Source organism: Eurosta solidaginis, chromosome X (genome assembly GCF_040869045.1).
Source record: "Eurosta solidaginis isolate ZX-2024a chromosome X, ASM4086904v1, whole genome shotgun sequence".
NCBI classification, from domain to species: domain Eukaryota; kingdom Metazoa; phylum Arthropoda; class Insecta; order Diptera; family Tephritidae; genus Eurosta; species Eurosta solidaginis.
The window spans coordinates 145,576,490-145,595,336 of record NC_090324.1 but is presented as its reverse complement, the minus strand read 5'-3'; the positions used below and the strand labels follow the sequence as shown (position 1 = coordinate 145,595,336).

The following is an 18,847-nucleotide window of genomic DNA, read 5'->3' as shown; positions in this document are numbered from 1 at the left end:
AACATGGCCTAGCCAGCGCAGCCGCTGCGTTTTAATTCGCTGGACTATGTTGATGTCTGCGTATAGCTCGTACAGCTCATCATTAAATCTTCTTCGGTACTCGCCATCTCCAACGCGTAGAGGTCCATAAATCTTTCGAAGAACTTTTCTCTCGAACACTCCCAAAGCCGCTTCATCTGCTGTTGTCATGGTCCATGCTTTTGCCCCATATAGCAGGACGGGTACGATAAGTGACTTGTAGAGTATGATTTTCGTTCGCCGAGAGAGGACTTTACTTTTCAATTCCCTACCTAGTCCAAAGTAGCATTTATTGGCAAGATTGATTCTTCGCTGGATTTCAGTGCTGATGTTGTTGCTAGTATTGATGCTGGTTCCCAAATAAACGAAGCCTTTTACTATTTCGAAATTATGGCTGCCAACAGTAGCGTGGTTGCCAAGGCGCGTATGCGCTGACTCTTTGCTGGATGACAGCATGTACTTCGTTTTGTCCTCATTCACCATCAAACCCATCTTTACCGCTTCTTTTTCCAGTTTGGAGTAAGCAGAACTAACAGCGCGGGTGTTTAGGCCGATGATATCAATATCATCAGCATATGCCAGTAATTGCACGCTTTTATAGTATATTGTTCCAGTGCGGTTAAGTTCTGCAGCTAGTATAATTTTCTCCAGCATCAAATTAAAGAAATCGCACGATAGGGGTTCACCCTGTATGAAACCTCGTTTAGTTTCGAACGGCTCGGAGAGGTCCTTCCAAATTCTGACTGAGCTGATGGTGTTGCTCAACGTCATTTTGCACAGCCATATAAGTTTTGCGGGGAAACCAAATTCAGACATAGCGGCATATAAGCAGCTCCTTTTCGTGCTGTCGAAGGCGGCTTTAAAGTCGACGAAGAGGTGATGTGTGTCGATTTTCTTTTCACGCGTTTTTTCCAAGATTTGGCGCATTGTGAAAATCTGGTCGATGGTAGATTTACCAGGTCTGAAGCCGCACTGATAAGGTCCAATCAGCCGGTTCACGGTGGGCTTCAATCTTTCGCACAATACACTTGAAAGGGCCTTATATGCGATATTAAGAAGGCTGATTTCACGATAGTTGGTGCATTTTGCAGTATCCCCCTGCTTGTGGACTGGGCAAAGAACACTTAGATTCCAACCGTCGGGCATGCACTCGTCCACCCATATTTTGCTAAGAAGCTGTTGCATGCGCCTTACCAACTCCTCGCGCCGTACTTGAATAGCTCCACAGGCAATCCATCAGCGCCCACGGCCTTCTTGTTTTTCAATCTGGTTAGTGCTATTCTAACTTCGTCATAATCGGGCGGGGGGACATATATTCCATCATCATCGGTTGCGGGATGGGGTTCTTCATCTCTGCGCGGTGAATTGCTGCCTCCATTTAGGAGAGCAGATAAGTATTCCCTCCATAATCTAAGCACTCTCTGGACATCAGTTACAAGGTCGCCGTTTTCATTCCTACAGAAGTTTGCCCGGTCTTAGAACCTTCCGTCTGTCGCCGTATTTTTTGGTAGAATTTTCGGGCGTTATTCCTGGTAGCTAGCAGCTCAAGCTCCTCGTACTCAAGCCTTTCTGCTTCTGCTTTTTTCTTCCTGAAAAGGCGTCTCGCTTCCCTTTTAAACTCACGATAGCGTTCACACACTCCTCTTGTCGCGCTCGCTTTTAACGTATCCCTGTAGGCAGCGTCTTTTCTTTCGGTTGCTACGCGGCATTCTTCATTGCACCAGTTGTTTTTTCGTGGCCGCCGGTAACAAATTTTTTCCTCGGCGGCAGTACGAAGTGCTTTGGAGATATGCTACATATATAATATATGTGTGTTATATATGAGTACATATATAATATAACAGGAAATGTACGACAAGTGCCTTATAGAGCATGATTTTGGTTTGCTGATTGAAGCTTTTGCAATTGCCTACCTAGTCCAGAGTAGCATATGTTGGAAAAAGTGATTCTTAGCTGTATTTCCGAGCTGATGTTATTGTTTGTGTTAATGGCTGCCAACAGTGGTCTGGTTACCAAATCGCATTTGCGCTCACTTTTGCTCGATGACAGCGGGCAATTCGTTTCGTACTCATTCACCATCAAACCCATATTTCCCACTTATTTTTCCAGTTTGGAGTTAGAAAAATTTACAACGCGGATGTTCAGTCCTATTATATCAATGACATCAGCATACGCCAGTAATTGGACGATTTTATAGAACATTCTTTCAGAGCGGTTAATTTCTGTAGCTAGTATAATTTTCTCTAGCATAAAAATAAAAATAGGGCGTCACCCTGATGAAACCTCGTTAAGTTTCGAACGGCTCGGAGAGTATTTTCCAATTCTGACTGAGCAGATGGCATCGCTTCTAAATCAACGAATATTTGATGTGTGTCAATTCTTTTTGAGCGGGTTGTTTTGGGGCATTTTTAAAACTGGTCTATGGTAGATTTACCAGCACTGAAGAAACACTGATAAGGTCCAATCAGCCGATTCACGGTGATCTTTAATCTTTCGCACAATACACTTGAACGGACCTTAAATATTTTCAGCCCAGGTTCCGTTTGAATTACCTAGAGTCGAAAGTTCAAAAATAATAAATAATAGATGCACATGCTTAAATCTCAGTGGCACATTCATTTTTCATGTATCTGTGTACAAAATAGTTCGTTTCTTATGTACATATATGTATGCATGAACAATACTTGAAATTCATTTAAGGGCCCCACTCCTGGGGCTCTGAAAAGGGTAAAGGTGGGGGCCGCCCCACGGCCCTTTTTTCCCCTGTAAGTAAATAGAACAACAGATTTCAAGTTTCTTAATAGTATAATTACCATGAGTAGTCCAGCGTAACCAAAAACAGAATGACAATTTGAAAAAACTAATGCTAAAGCTAAACCTAAAATTTTCATTGACTTAATTATTAATTGCTGACGAGGCGCTTCCCATGAATTGCAATTTCGTTACCTGAAGCAATTCGATATTGCTTGCAGCGCAGATCGTTAACTTGAAGAAATTCGATATTGTATACAGCGCAGATTTTTTACCTGCGCTGGCTATGCGCGAGTGCGGAAAGTGCGTCGTCAGCTTATTCTCACTAATAAGCATATAAACAGCCCACGTTATTTTCCATGCTGAGCTCGTGGGTGTAGTCCAGATTTAGTCTTAGACCTACGTTCGTAACATTTATAGAGCTGGATGCAAGGCTTGCGATGTGCGTGCTGATCGGCTGGTGAATGTTTTATTGCCCACCACCACCGTCTCGTTGCTGAGGAAGATCACGTATGTTCAGTTAGGTTGTATCGAGAAATTTTTTCCTTGTATACGACCATTATAGTTGGTTAAAAATATTGATGTGTCGCTAAGAATTTCGGCGACTTCATTGTTTCGTGGTTTAAAGTGGCATTTCCCATCACCACCCCTTATCAATCTTGCCGGGCATTCGTCTTCGGGCAGTCTTACTAAGGATTAGGGAGAGCAGATAGTGGAGTTGCTAATTTAAAGAAAATCTGAATTTCGACCAAAGGCTTCCTCATCATTTATCAGTACTTTCTTGAAGCTTAGGTCGATATACTGTCCCGATATGATAGCTGCTCGAGTAAGTAGGAGTCGATAGCTCTGTAGTTAACCTTTGGCATTGAGAGCACGTAAAAAAGTATTGTGTGGATTTCGGTTCGATCGAGCAAGTTTGTATTTATACACCCGATTTTGCCATTTGGCATACCTGTACGATTTCTGTTACTTGTTCTTTTAAGATCAAGACGTTACACAAATCCAGGAGCTCGAGGTTTTCCTCGCTGATGTTTTTCGATATCGGGTTGATGTTTGCCATTATTTCATTTGACTTCCCTATAGCTATGCGAGTAACGTTAAATAGCTTTTCATTGACTAGGTACTGATGGTTAGTATTTGCTATGACTTCATTCATATTCGCCAATATGAAGTCCCAATCTGCCGCAACCCAATCCAGTTAATAGACCGAGCCTTCCTTGAGCTATTTATCTGAAGTTCATCAAGGCGAAGCCGTGTTTGGTTTAGGTGAAAGTATAGCACAGCACGCACTGCCTCACTCTGTATATGAAGAAGCGCTGACTCTCGCAGTTCTTCCAGTGCTGTTCCAAAATAGCTAAGATTGATCATGTGAATTAGACTGAAGTGTCCGTTCAGGATCCATCCACGCCCATGCTCTATAGTCACCAACGGGGAGTCATAGCCTCGTAGCCGTAAATGTTCAGGCCAAAAACGCCAGATATTATTACCAAACTGCCATAAGTTAAAAAAAAAAAAAATGGTTTAGATTATTTGTTTTAAAGTGCTAAGGCTTTTTTGTTTCGGGGACGGTAATTTCGAGTTTTCAATTCTTCATGACTACAAAAATTTTTCCTACGATTTAAGTAACAAAATTATAATTTTTTTGTTTTTTTCTTTTTTTTTTTTGGTTGGTTCTATCAAAGCATTTAAAGGTAGAACCGGCTATGATGCATTTAGCACTGTTCACCGAAGAGGAAAGGAGAGGAGGAAAAAAAATTTGAATTATTCATTGCAAGGATACAATTAGAACTGTTTTAATTAGGGTTACACATTTCTGTCAATTTTCCTATTATTCTTCATTTGAGTTAATAAAATGCAAAATGCTTTAGGAAACCAGAAAAAAAAGATTTTTTGAGGACAGGAACGCATGGTTCCACCCATTACAAGTACAGAAAGTATACAATTTTTTTATTTTCCTTTGTCTCTTCTTTATTTCTTTTTGTTCCTTAACCATACAAATTAATTCAATCGTTTCATTTTATACAATTTTACCGTGCCCCATTTTTGTGTGTTTTGGCAAAGATCACAGGACATTGTATTTTGCGGTTAGTCATGTAGTCTTCCCCAGATGCCCCATAAGGGCATATCTTATAACAAAAAAGTTTAATTTTTTTTGTTGGGCCTCTTTACTTGTGGAAAAAAATTCTTGGGCCATTTCTTTAAACATTTTTTTTTTGTTTGTTTTTTTTTTGTTATCTTATTTTTTTATTTTGGGCCTTTTCACTTGTGACAAGCAATTTTTTTGGGCCATTTCTTTAAATAAATTTTTTTGTTGGCCTCTTTGTTGGTTAATTTTTCTGCATGGAAAGAATTTTTGTTTGTACAGTTGAATTAATTGATCATTGCCAAGCGACTTTGCGTAATTGTCATTGTGTTTGCTTCGAGGATTCTCGTAGCCTTCTTGCCTCTTTTGTTTGCAGTTCTCTGTATTTTATTTATTGCTTGGTTATTGCCAAATGATTTTACGTTGTTGCCAAAGCCATTGATTACTTTCTATTTTTGATTTTAAATGAGTGGGTTCAAGGATTTCTTACTTGTGTTTTGTGAAGTTTTTTCCCGGTGCTTATCACTAGCGTTACCCGGTTATCCTTCCCAACGACTTCTTTTTTATACTCAGTTGAGCAGAGCTCACAGAGTATATTAATTTTGATTGGATAACGTTTGGTTGTACAGGTATAAAGAAATCGAGATAGATATAGACTTCCATATATCAAAATCATCAGTATCGAAAAAAAATTTGATTGAGCCATGTCCGTCCGTATGTCCGTTAACACGATAACTTAAGTAAATTTTGAGGTGTCTTGATGAAATTTGGTGAATGTAGGAAATAGAAACTGAAATACTTTGTGTAACTTTTACTTTGTTCTGTGGTTCAATATTAAAAAGATTTTAAGTAAGCAGATATAAGATTGTTAGAAAATTTATGAATGTAACAGATTTTTTTCAGTTCAATTCAGAATACCGAAATAGAAATATCTAATTTAATTTATAATTATTTGATAAATTGTTAAAATTTGTTTGACTAACAAGAAATATAAAACATGAAAACTAAAAGCATGTTCTAAATCCTTGAACCTACAATATTCTATTTAAAATGAACGATATCGGACTATAACCACGCCCACTTTTTCGATATCGAAAATTTCGAAAAACCGAAAAAATGCGATAATTCATTGCCAAAGACGGATAAAGCGATAAAACTTGGTAGATGGGGTGACCATATGACGCAGAATAGAAAATTAGTAAAATTTTGGACAATGGGCGTGGCACCGCCCACTTTTAAAAGAAGGTAATTTAAAAGTTCTGCAAGCTGTAATTTGGCAGTCAATGAAGATATCATGATGAAATTTGGCAGGAACGTTACTAATATTACTATATATGTGGTAAATAAAAATTAGAGAAATCGGATGACTAACACGCCCACTTTAAAAAAAATTTTTTTTAAAGTCAAATTTTAACAAAAAATTGAATATCTTTGCTGTATATAAGTAAATTATGTCAACATTCAACTCCAGTAATAATATGGTGCAACAAAATACAAAAGTAAAAGAAAATTTCAAAATGGGCGTGGTTCCGCCCTTTTTCATTTAGTTTGCCTAGAATACTTTTAATGCCATAAGTCGAACAAAAATTTACCAATCGTTCTGAATATTGGTAGAGGCATAGACTCTGTGACGGTAACTGTTTTCTGTGAAAATGGGCAAAATCGGTTGAAGCCACGCCCAGTTTTTATACACAGTCGACCGTCTGTCCTTCCGCTCGGCCGTTAACACGATAACTTAAGCAAAAACCGATATATCTTTACTAAACTCAGTTCGCGTACTTATCTGAACTCACTTTATCTTGGTACAAAAAATGGCCGAAATCCGACTATAACGTCCACTTTTTCGAAATCGAAAATTACGAAAAATGAAAAAAATGCCATAATTCTATATCAGATATGAGAAAAGGGATGAAACATGGTAATTTAATTGGTTTATTGACGCAAAAAATAACTTTAGAAAAAACTTTGTAAAATGGGTGTGACATCTACCATATTAAGTAGAAAAAAATGAAAAAGTTCTGCAGGGCGCAATCAAAAGTCCTTGAAATCTTGGCAGGAATACTGTTCGTGGTGTTACATATATAAATAAATTAGCGGTACCCGACAGATGATGTTCTGGGTCACTCTGGTCCACATTTTGGCCGATATCTCGAAAACGCCTTCACATATACAACTAAGGGCCACTTCCTTTTAAAACCCTCAGTAATACCTTTAATTTGATACCCATATCGTACAAACACATTATATAGTCACCCCTGGTCCCCCTATATGGCGATATCTGGAAAAAGCGTCCACATATAGAACTAAGCCCACTCCCTTTTAAAATACTCATTAAGACCATTCATTTCATACCCATATCGTACAAACACATTCTAGAGTCACCCCTGGTCCACCTTTAGAACTATGGCCGACTCCCTTTTAAAATACTCTTTAATACCTTCCATTTGATACCCATGTCATACAAACACATTCCAGGGTTACCCTAGGTTAATTTTCTTACATGGTGATTTTCCTTTATTTTGTCTCCAAAGCTCTCAGCTGAGTATGTAATGTTCGGTTAAACCCGAACTTAGCCTTCCTTACTTGTTATAGATAGCCCTTTGTTTTCCCTTTATCTGCTTGTCCCTTACATAGATTTCATCTCCTGGCTGGAATTTCCTAGGTCCCTTCTTTTCCTGTTGGTCCGTTAATTTCTCAATTCCTGATTTTCTTTATCTGTTCCCTAATTTGTTTATGAATCCTTGTCTTGAAATCAGATAACATTTGGTAGTTTATCCTTTCCGTCCTGTTATACAAAATATCGCTTAGCTTTCTCTTCGTGACCAAATGTGCTATTGAGTTGTAGCGGTCTACTGCTATGTAGACCAACTCCTTTGGTCTAGTATTACGAATTTCTCCTTTGAGGCGTCGAAAAATTTCTATCAGGGTTGAATTAAGTTTCTCAATCTGGCCGTTTACCTCATTTCTTTGGATTGGTGTTTGGTACAATTTTATTCCCAAGCCCCTGATATAGTTGCAAACTAAGGGAGTCATGACTCCCCTTTCATTGTCCATCACTATCATTTTGGGGGTTGTGAAATAGTGTATTGCCTTAGCCAATTTAGACCGAAGAGTAACTGCTGAGCGATTTTTTATGTGGAACAGTTTTGCAAACTTTGAAAATGTATCTATACAGGATAAAAACTTTTCGCCTTGGATTTCGAAGATATACACATGTTCTATCTCACATGGATATTTGGTGATAGGAGTGCCCTTCAAATGCCCCACCGCTGGATGCCTATCGTATTAATTCGCCCTGCAAATTTCGCAAGTGGCAGCGAACTGTTTTATTCGACTCGCCAATTTCGGAAAATAGTATCTTTCCAAGATTTGCTCCTTATTTTCCTTAGGGTTTCTACGAGCCCTCCTATGCTCGGACTCTATTATTCCGCAAATTCTATCCTGCTTGGCCACATCTTCGATTACCATTTGAGTTATCCTGATTTTGTACAAAAGGAAATGCTCTAAATACACTTCTTGTAGAAGACATAAACGGTTCTCTGGAATCTTTATTCCATTTATCAGCGGTCGATTCAGGCGTTCTTTTAAGGCTTCGTTAAACTGGGTTTTTCAATGGCGGCAAACCTAACGTAGTGACGAGTGAAACCTGGATGCGGATTTTCCGAACAAGTCATTGCACTCCCCTCTGTAAGGATAATCTGGTTTCGGAAACGTTTAAAGGAGCCTCCACGTCTGGTATAAGATCTGATTAATCTTGTTCCGCACTGTGAACCGTCCCTTCCTCGTTTCCGGCTTCCGCTAATACGTCGCTGGTTTCCGACGGTGCTGTTAAATGATTTGCCTGACATGGAATTCTGGAGAGAGCATCTGCCACAACATTTGATTTTCCAGGAGTGTAAATCAATTCGTGGTTATACTCTTCAATTCTAGCCTTCCACCTCTTCAACTGGGCGTTGTAGTTTCTACTTCCCAACGCAAATGTGAGAGGCTGGTGGTCAGTGAAAATTCTGATTTTTTTCGCACCGTAGGGGTACGACCTAAGGTTACCTAGGCCCAAACTATTGCCAGCATTTCCTTCTCATTTGTGGCACAGTTCTCCTCAGATAAAGATCTTGAGATGTAGGCGATGGGTCGATCCTTTCCTGGTTCTGCTTGGGATAGCACCCCACCAATGGCATAATTTGAAGCGTCGGTAGTGAGATTAAAAGGTTTTTCAAAATCTGGAACGGCAAGAATATCTGAGGAAACAACCAATTGTTTCAGGTTATCGAAGGCCTGAAGGGCTTCTTTATTCATACAGATTCGTATTTTCTTGCACTGATTTGCCTTGGCCTGTGTGTTTTCACTCCTAGTTAGATTGGTCAAAGGTTTGACAACCTTCGCGTAGTCCCGAATGAACTTTCGGTAATATGACGTCATTCTCAGAAAGCTTTTCAGTTCTTTTAGTGTTTCCGGGGGCGAGAGGTTATCTATAGCCTGAACCTTAGACGGGTATGGTTTTATTCCGTTAGATGTGATTATGTATCCCAGGAATTCTACTTCCGTTCTAATAAATTTGGTTTTTTCTAAATTCACCCTCAAATTAGCGTCTGCGAGCCTTTCAAACATTGTTTCCATATTCTTTAAATGTTCATTTATATTTTTCCCAAAGACAATGATGTCGTCTATATACACGTAGCATATCCTTCCAATGCACAGTGTTTCGTGTAGAACAAGCTAGCTGGACAAAAACAAAGATCTTATTCCAAGAAAAGTGTAATGAAAAATGAAAGAAAATAAACAAAATAACGGGATTTTTGCTTTTTTTTGATATTTTTGCTCATATATATTGAGTAATTGAAGTAAGAAGGCAGGAGTGGCCGTAAAATGGATTGATTAATTTGCAAAATTATTTTTGAATATTAAGCTTCATATTTCTTTTGAGTGAATACTTTTATATAATTTTTTTGATGGATTCTAAGCTCGAAGGTAAGTAAAATTTTTTAATAGGAATTCTTTCGCAATTAGAGTATTTTCAATATATTTAACGTTCCGTTATTAAGGAGAAAAGGTATTTTTTCTCTATGTTTTTAACTTTAGGGCAAAAAAGTTACATACATCCGCGGACATCCGGGCTAAATTTTACATATGTTATAGTCGCAAGTATTCTCTAATAGTCGAAAGAAAAAACCATTGCGAATTCTGTGCACATCTATTTTTAATTTTTTTTTTGTAGATTTAGTTAACTCTACATATAAAATAGGATGTATGCACGTACTAGCTCCGACGAGATATTTAAACCTTTAAAGCTGGTCTACAAACCGCAAAACCAAATCCCAGGTACAGGGAATAAACACGTAGCCATAAAACACACAAAAATACACGCGAGTTAAGTATGTACTTTCGATTTTAAATAAAACAATATACTTTATTTGTATCTATATGTACTTTAATGAATTCTAAACTGAAGTTCATATGCTTCAGTGTAATAGAAGACTAACTTATTTCTATGCTTAATCGTCTATTTATATGCTCTGGTTTCTTTTGTTTAGTGGCTGCTGATAATATTCAAAAAAAGGATCTTGCTGATAATGTTTAAGTAGAAATCTTATCTATGCTTACAATGGTTGAATAGGAATCTTTTGTTCGCTGATAATATTTTATTTGGTTTTGTTTATGTTTTGTTTATGTTTGTATTTGGTTTATGTTTAAATAGAAATCTTATCTTTGCTTACAATGTTTTGGTTTCTGATTATGGTTAATAGATAGATAGACAATGTTTAAAGAGGACCATACTTTTTATGTAAACTACTGATTCTATATCATACATGGGATGATGTTATCGGTACAGTAGTGTATTTTCTGTTGCACTAACTCTCCACCCTCTTAAAAGTAAATGTCCTCATTTACAATTTGGACTCTAGTAATTTTTGTTTTCTTTCTTCATGGTCTTTTTGACATTGTATTAGTGCTCTTTGATAAAGTATATTCCTTCTCCTTACTCTAAATTCTAATAATAGTTTGGTTATTGTGATTAATAGGGTTATAATTTATATAGTTATAAATGTAGTCTTGATTGGATTTTGTTCAATTGGTACAAATATGGATAATATTTCGTCTAGATTATTGAACTTGTATTCTGATTGAGATTCTAAGTATTCTAATATATCTAGATTTTCTTTATGCTTTTTATGGAGTGTTTTTACCATAGTTTCCCTAATGTTTATATATACTTCGTTATTTAATGTTATATTGGTTTTGAAATAAATTGAAAAATCTCCATCTAAAATCTCGTTGTTTAATATATTCAATCCGCTAATAATAATGTTTCCGTTACCATAATTAGTAAACGGTGGATTCTTTTCTTTTATCATTTTACATTGAGCATTATTTTTCTCTAATATTTGTATTTTACATCCGTCCTTTTTATTCTGCTTACATATAGTTTGATCTATAAAATCTTTACATTTATTGATTCTTACGTATTGATTTCCTGTACATAAAGCAATATTTTTATCCATAACTAATTTTCCTTTTTTTGAAGCTAATGAGTGGATGTAGAATTGTTCACATTTTTCTTTGATTTTTGGGTATTTGTAAACTGTTACAAAGTTTTGTTTGAATTTAACAATTTTAATTTCTGCATATTCTAAAATATTTATGGTTAAAACATTTGTTTTTTCTTTCGCAATGATTTCTGTAATTTCTTCTAAGTCCAATGAAGTTGACAGGAAGTTGTTATTTTTTGCTAAATTAATTGTAGTTAGGAGAGTATTAAGTTCATTGTAGACTTCTGTGAGTATTAATTTTTCAGAGAAATCCTTGGGGTTTAATTTGTTTAACATTTTTTCGAAATCACTATTTATTATTTTTTGTTTATTGTGTCCCTCAATTAGTTGATTGATTCTTGTCTGTATCTCTACTTCATCATCGTGGTCTGGTGTACCTGTTATCCATTTTAATATTGTCCCTAAAGCGTTTAATCCTCTTTTAAATCTATTAACTGGATTAATCTGTTTTATTAATATTTAAATTTTTCGGTGTAATATTTTCACTTCAGGATTTGAATCTAAATTATATTTTGAGTTTAATATATTTTGGTAAGGTGTTAATATTCTAGTTAAATTTGTAATATGATATAAATAATCATAGCTATCAAATATAAAAGCTGGATTCGTTTCTATTAATATATAATCTTTTCCTTTCAGGTCTGTAATACTTGTGTCTGAACTAATTCTGTTTATGCACAGCAAGATTATTATTATTGTGAGTTTCATTTCTAGTTCGTACGGATGTTACCTTTGTGTATTATTCTTTTATCAGTTGTTGTGACTGTTTTACCGTTATCCTGTTCAATTATTTTTTTCATAAATCTATCGTGTTTTTTATTTCTTCGGCTTCTCTTAACGTAAATAATATAAATAATTTGTTTGTTCGGTGCCTTCTGTTGGGTGATATCTCTTTCTTGCTTATAACGAATTCTGTTTCTGATGACTGTATAGTCGTATCCTCCCCTGTTGAAAAAAACGTCCTCGGGTTTATGTCCTGTGACCGAGTGAATGGTTTTATTGTACTGTCGTACTGCTTCGAATATAACCTCTTCGTGTTTACCTTTGGTTTCCTTTACTAGTAAGTTAGTTAGCTCCACTATTGTGCCGTGCGTCCGCTCTACTTGACCGTTCGTTGTCGAATGTTGTGGTGGCACTGCTGTGTGCTGTATATGTAGTCGATCGTATAAGGATTTTGCTACTACATTAACATATGTCGCTTCGTTATCAGTTGTTAGGTTCGTTGCGTATGGGAATATTTGGGATAGTATTTCATTCAAATATATGTATGAGTTTTTCTTATCTGGTATTTTTCTTATATAGCAGAATTTTGAGTATCTATCTACTGTAGTTATATATATTTGGTTGTCCATAAAAAATGTATCCATGTGCAGATGTGTACCTACTTCATTTGGTATTGGTGTTTTTCCGTAAAGTAATTTATTAGGACGTCTGTCGTATTTACATTTTTTACATATCTCATATTTGTTGCCGACTTAGTGCATCCGCAACGATGTTTTGAGAACCTGGTTTGTATACCAATTTGGCACCGTATTCTTCTATTTGGTTTTTCCACCTTTTTAGTTTATTATTAGGGTTCTTCTCTGAAATAGAGTAGGTTAAGGACTGATGATCCGTATAGATTGTAAGGTCTGATCGTCCATATAAATAGTTTCTGAGTTTTTGTAGTGCCCAAATTATGGCTAGTAACTCTTTTTCGTTTGTGCTATATTTTTGTTCCGTCTCGCTTAGTGTTCTGGATATAAAACAAATGGGATTTCTACCTTGGGATAACACAGCTCCTATAGCAAAATTACTTGCGTCCGTGGTTACATCAAAGGGTTTATTGAAATCGGGTTGAAAGAGTTCGACTTGTGCTTGTAATTCCCTTTTTAATATATTCATCGCTTTTATGGCTTCCTCATCTAATTTTATTTGCATTCTTTCACTTTGCTTTTTCTTTACGATACCGTTTTCTCCTCTTAAAAACAATATTAGGGGTTTGGTAATCTTGGCGTAGTCTTTGATGAATTTTCTATAATATCCTGCTAGCCCTAAAAATGATCTTAATTCTTTCAGATTCATAGGCACAGGGTAGTTTTTTATGGTCTCAATATTTTGTGGGTCTACAGTTATTCTGTTATGTTTAATAATATGTCCTAAATATTCAGTGCTGTCTTTGAAAAAAGAGATTTTTCATATGAAATCTTCATATTTGCTTGTTGCAGTGCATTTATAACACATCTTATGTGTTCCATATGTTCATCATGTGAGGATGAATATATTAACACATCGTCTATATATACATGTACGAATTTTCCTATGTAATTTCTTAATATGTCATCTACGCATCTTTGAAATATTGAAGGTGCATTCTTTAGTCCAAACGGCAGCCTTAAGAATTCATATTTTGCTCCGTTTATGCTAAAGGCTGTATTTCGGTGTCTGACTCCTTGATTTTTATCTGATGGAAACCTGCTTCCAAATCAAGGGTTGTAAAAACAGTTGCTTTACCTAAATTCTGTATTGTCATGTTGACATCAGGTATGGGATATCTATCGGTAATGGTTTCGCTATTCAATTTCTGGAAGTCTATGACCATTCTTCTCTTAGGGTTTCCTAACTCGTCAGTTCCTTTCTTTGGTACAGTCCAAACGGGTGAGTTATAGGGACTCTCACTGGGTTTAATTATATTATTCTCTAGCATTTTATTTATTTCTTTATTTATGAAATTATTGTCTGAAAAGGGGTAAGGGTACTGTTTCGTCCATATTGGCTCTTCAGTTTTAGTGCGAATCGTGGCTTCAATTGTTGTTGTAAATGGTAAAATAGGATTTGTTTCCTCATTAATTCTCATAATTTCTTCAACCTCTTTTTTATATTTGCTCTCATCTATTGTGAAATTTACTTGACTGACATCCATTTCTTTTTTCTTCTGCTCTGTTCTCCTGACATACATCATTTTATATTCGAACAGATCTATCTTAGCCTTCATTTCTCTCAAGGATTGTTCTCCTAATATCATATCAAATTCTTTTAATTCTTCGATTTCAAAAAATACTAATTCTTGTCCTAGCAATCTTATCTTCTTAGCTGAGTTTATTGTGTTTGAACCATTCAGAGTTCTACTAACAAATTGTTTAACTGGAAAGGTCTTTCCATTTGGAATATTTTTCCTAATATAATTTAATGTCGAGCCTGTGTCTATTAAAACTAAAAGTTTTTTATTATCATGTAAAATAATCTGAAGACACGGCAGATTATTTACTCGTCTAAAAAAGTAGCTCTATTTTCAAATTCACTTTCATCTATATTTACCTTTAATGACTGATCACTATTATTATCCGTTATTTGATTGATCCTTTGTAGTTTCTGCGGTACTATATTATATCTTGACGACGTTGGTTGGTGGTTTCGTTTAAATGGTTCTCCTCTATTGGGATTAAAAGGTGCATATCCTGCTCTTTGTCGTTCATAGTTGTTTCTGAAAGGATTCTGTTGATACGATTGCTGTTGTTGATGCTGATTATTCGTGGATTGCCGGAATCTTCCTATTGATGTATCCACGTCCATTGGTGTCGGGTTTGATCTTCCCATATGGGGAATAGGTTGAACTCCTGGTTGATACCTCCTTTCATTTTGTGGCTATTTAGGGTAGTTATACGCTTCTCGTCGTATCGGATTATTCTGCCTTTTATAAAGAATCTCCGTGGCAATTGCGTATGCACTTTCTAAATCTCTTGGTTTTGCTGCATATAATGTGTGTTGAGTAAATTCATCATTTATGCCATTGCGGAAGCAATCTATGGCCATTTCTTTTGTGACCTGCTGTAGAGAGTGAGTATTCCCTGGGTAATCAATTTCACATTTAGTCATTGCTAAATTAAAGATTTGACAGATCTTGCTGTGGAATTCGGATAGCGTCTGTTTTCCTTGTATTTGTCTTTTCATTTCCTCTATGAGGGCGTTATAGCTTCTAGTATCGGCGTAGCTGTAATCTAGGCGATTGAGTATTGCTTGTAAGTGGAACACTGTGCCATGATTCTGTAGAAGAGTTGCTGGTTCTCCTTCGATCTTCGTGTGACGTATTATAAATAATGCATCGTAATATGGTTTGGTATTAATAAAGGCTTCTATGGGACTCATTGCTGATATAATGGTTGCCCTCCATGTCCTGTATTTGGATGTGTCCGTTGAACACTGGTAGCCGTTCGAATAGTCTCATATTTATTTCATTTGCATTGTTTATCCTGGGACTTATCGGTTGGAATTCTTCGATATTAGGTACTTGCGCTTGCCGCAGCTGGGCTAATTGTGCTTCTATAGCGGCATGAGCTTGTTCCAAGGTTACTAACCTTGCTTCCATAATGATTCCCCTGCTTTGGTCAAACACTTGTAATCGTTTTTTGCGGAAGAGGTCCAGTTTTATTTTCTGGTTCTCCTTGTCCTCTTTTTCAGGACGTGTGGAATTTGATTTTTTAGGATTTCCTTTTATTATTCACTTATTCACTTATTGAGCACCCAGTTAAGTATGTACTTTCGATTTTAAATAAAACAATATACTTTATTTGTATCTATATGTACTTTAATGAATTCTAAACTGAAGTTCATATGCTTCAGTGTAATAGAAGACTAACTTATTTCTATGCTTAATCGTCTATTTATATGCTCTGGTTTCTTTTGTTTAGTGGCTGCTGATAATGTTCAAAAAAGGATCTTGCTGATATTGTTTAAGTAGAAATCTTATCTATGCTTATAATGGTTGAATAGGAATCTTTTGTTCGCTGATAATATTTTATTTGGTTTTGTTTATGTTTTGTTTATATTTGTATTTGGTTTATGTTTAAATAGAAATCTTGTCTTTGCTTACAATGTTTTGGTTTCTGATAATGGTTAATAGATAGATAGACAATGTTTAAAGAGGACCATACTTTTTATGTAAACTACTGATTCTATATCATACATGGGATGATGTTATCGGTACAGTAGTGTATTTTCTGTTGCACTAACTCGCGCAAGGTCAACAAGAGCACACCAAAAGCAAAAAGGCGAAGATGACTGACTTCAACCTGCCACAACCTACCGCACCAGTCACCAAGGCATAAAAATAGGTGCATACAAAGCAATCATAGGTTGAACTGGCCGGTCCATGAGGACCTCACATAGACTGATTGAGTCTGTAGTGTTCGTAGTAATCCTAATGCAGGTATAACCACACAGGAACGCTACACAAAACAACCCCATTTGGTAGCATCTACGCCAATACCTGAATGTAATATAAATACTGCACAACTGCGATCAACGACACTTAAGATGGCAGCACAACAGTCATCAACTATTCACCCTGTCGGAAAATCAACAACACAAAGCAGTTTAGTTATAACCGTACCAAGAACGAAGTTTTTTGACATTTGGGTTCAACATTCGAAGGAAACCAGGTATAAAGAATTATTGAGTTTTGTTTTACTTAAGTACGATTTAAGCAAAGCAGCTGAGTATTCGACAAAAATTTTAAGCTTACAAATATCGGCATATTCGTTCGCTGGATCAAAATTTGAACACTTCTGGAAGACATAAGGAGCGATTTTTGAATAAAAACTCGGAGTGGCTTTCGGGTCCAGACTTCACATTTGCAATAACGGTGGATTCGAAGTTGCCATCAGACCAACCAACCACTTCTTCAGGTAACCCCGGCCCCGAAGACGAAAGAAGGACTTTGTTAGCTGCAGTGAAAAAACCAAACGGCGTCGAGTGGATGACCTCTTGCAATCTAGAAGTCCTGGTCCGGCAACAGAAATGTTGCTAACATTATAAAACAATCACAGGAAACCACTCAAATATCCGGCAAAAAGATGACATGTGAGCCAGATGCAAGATGCTTGAGCAATGTAGAAGCTTTAGCATACTACGTAGATAGCAATTCGACGACTCATATGTACAAAACGACTCGGAAGTGGAGCATCAAGGCAGGCCATAAGGTTTATCCATCATTTTATAGTCAAAGAAAAGCTAAGGCATAATGCTATCCAAATGAAATTGATGTGGGTGAAACACGTGCGGAAATTAAAGTCCAGTCCGTATTAGATAAAAATGTTGAGCGTTTAGTTTTAGCAAATCAAGAAGTGTTTGTTAGTTTATTACCTACAAACTTGACGTATACTTTAATCAGCAAGTGGAGTTGCGATGGAAGCTCTGGCCATAGCACATATAAGCAAAAGTTTACATGCAGTTCTGACACTGATGAGTTTTTGTTTATATTTTCTTTCATTCCTCTTCAATTACAGGATGAAAAATAAAAAATTGTTTGGCAGAATCCTCGACCTTCTTCTACCATGTATTGTCGTCCAATTAAATTTATTTTTTCTAAAGAAACAAAAGATTTTATTGTTTTTGAAACGTAAAAAGTTTTAGAGGAGATAAATGCGTTGTTGCCAACAAAGTACATGCTCGAAGAATACGAAGTTTCCGTAAATCACAATATGCTTCTAACAATGATTGACGGAAAAGTTTGCAAAGCTTTGACTGAAACTTCTTCCGCACAAAAGTATTATATTTGCGGTGCCATTCCAAAAGATATGAATAATGAGTTACGGGACTTTACGCCTAACCGAGATAATCTTGTTTTTGGTTTGTCTACTCTCCATGCATGGATAAGATGTTTTGAATGCTTGCTTCACATAAGTTATCGCCTCGAAGTAAAAAATATCAGCTTAGGAATGAGGCAGATAAAGAAAGTGTAAAGCTACGTTCCAACGGAATCCAGAATAAATTTAAAAGTGTGCTTGGATTCATAGTAGATAAACCAAAACCAGGTTTCGGCAATACCAATGACGGCAACACTGCTCGTAGGTTTTTCGAAAATTCTGAGGCTAGTTCTGAGATTACGGGATTGGATGTAACGCTCATCAAAATATTTGACACTCTCCTTCGCGCATTAGCATCTGGGTACAATATAAATATCCAAGGATTTGAAAAATGTGCGGTCGAGACTAAAAACTATACATAGATCTCTATCCATGGTTTAAAATGCCTGTTACAGTTCATAAAATCTTAGTGCATAGTACTGATATTATAAAATCAGCAATTTTACCTATTGGTCAACTTTATGAGGAAGCACAGGAAGCCCGTAACAAAGATTTGAGACGATTCAGGGATGATAACACACAAAAGCAGTCGCGTGAAGCCACGAATAGAGACCTTATGAATATGTTGCTTATAACATCGGATCCTTTAGTTAACAGTTTTAGGAAAATTTAAAAGTATGACTTCAGAAGTCTTAAATTTACTGCCCCCCGATAAAGTTGAGGAGTCAATAAATACCCACGTTGTTTCAAGCTTTCACAGTAGTGTTGCTGATGCTCGTGACTATTCCACAAGTGACTCATCGAATGAAAGTGATGATAGCGAATAATAACATAATTATAAAATATAACCTACCCTATAACTTTTTGTTGGATCAGGTTTTATT

The 18,847-nt window shown here is 36.3% G+C and overlaps 1 protein-coding gene across 1 annotated transcript in view; it reads left to right on the top strand.

Annotated features, from left to right (window-relative positions):
- Positions 1 to 18,847, top strand: part of LOC137235412 (uncharacterized) — a 567,181-nt gene that overhangs the window by 360,999 nt on the left and 187,335 nt on the right. The window lies entirely within an intron of this gene.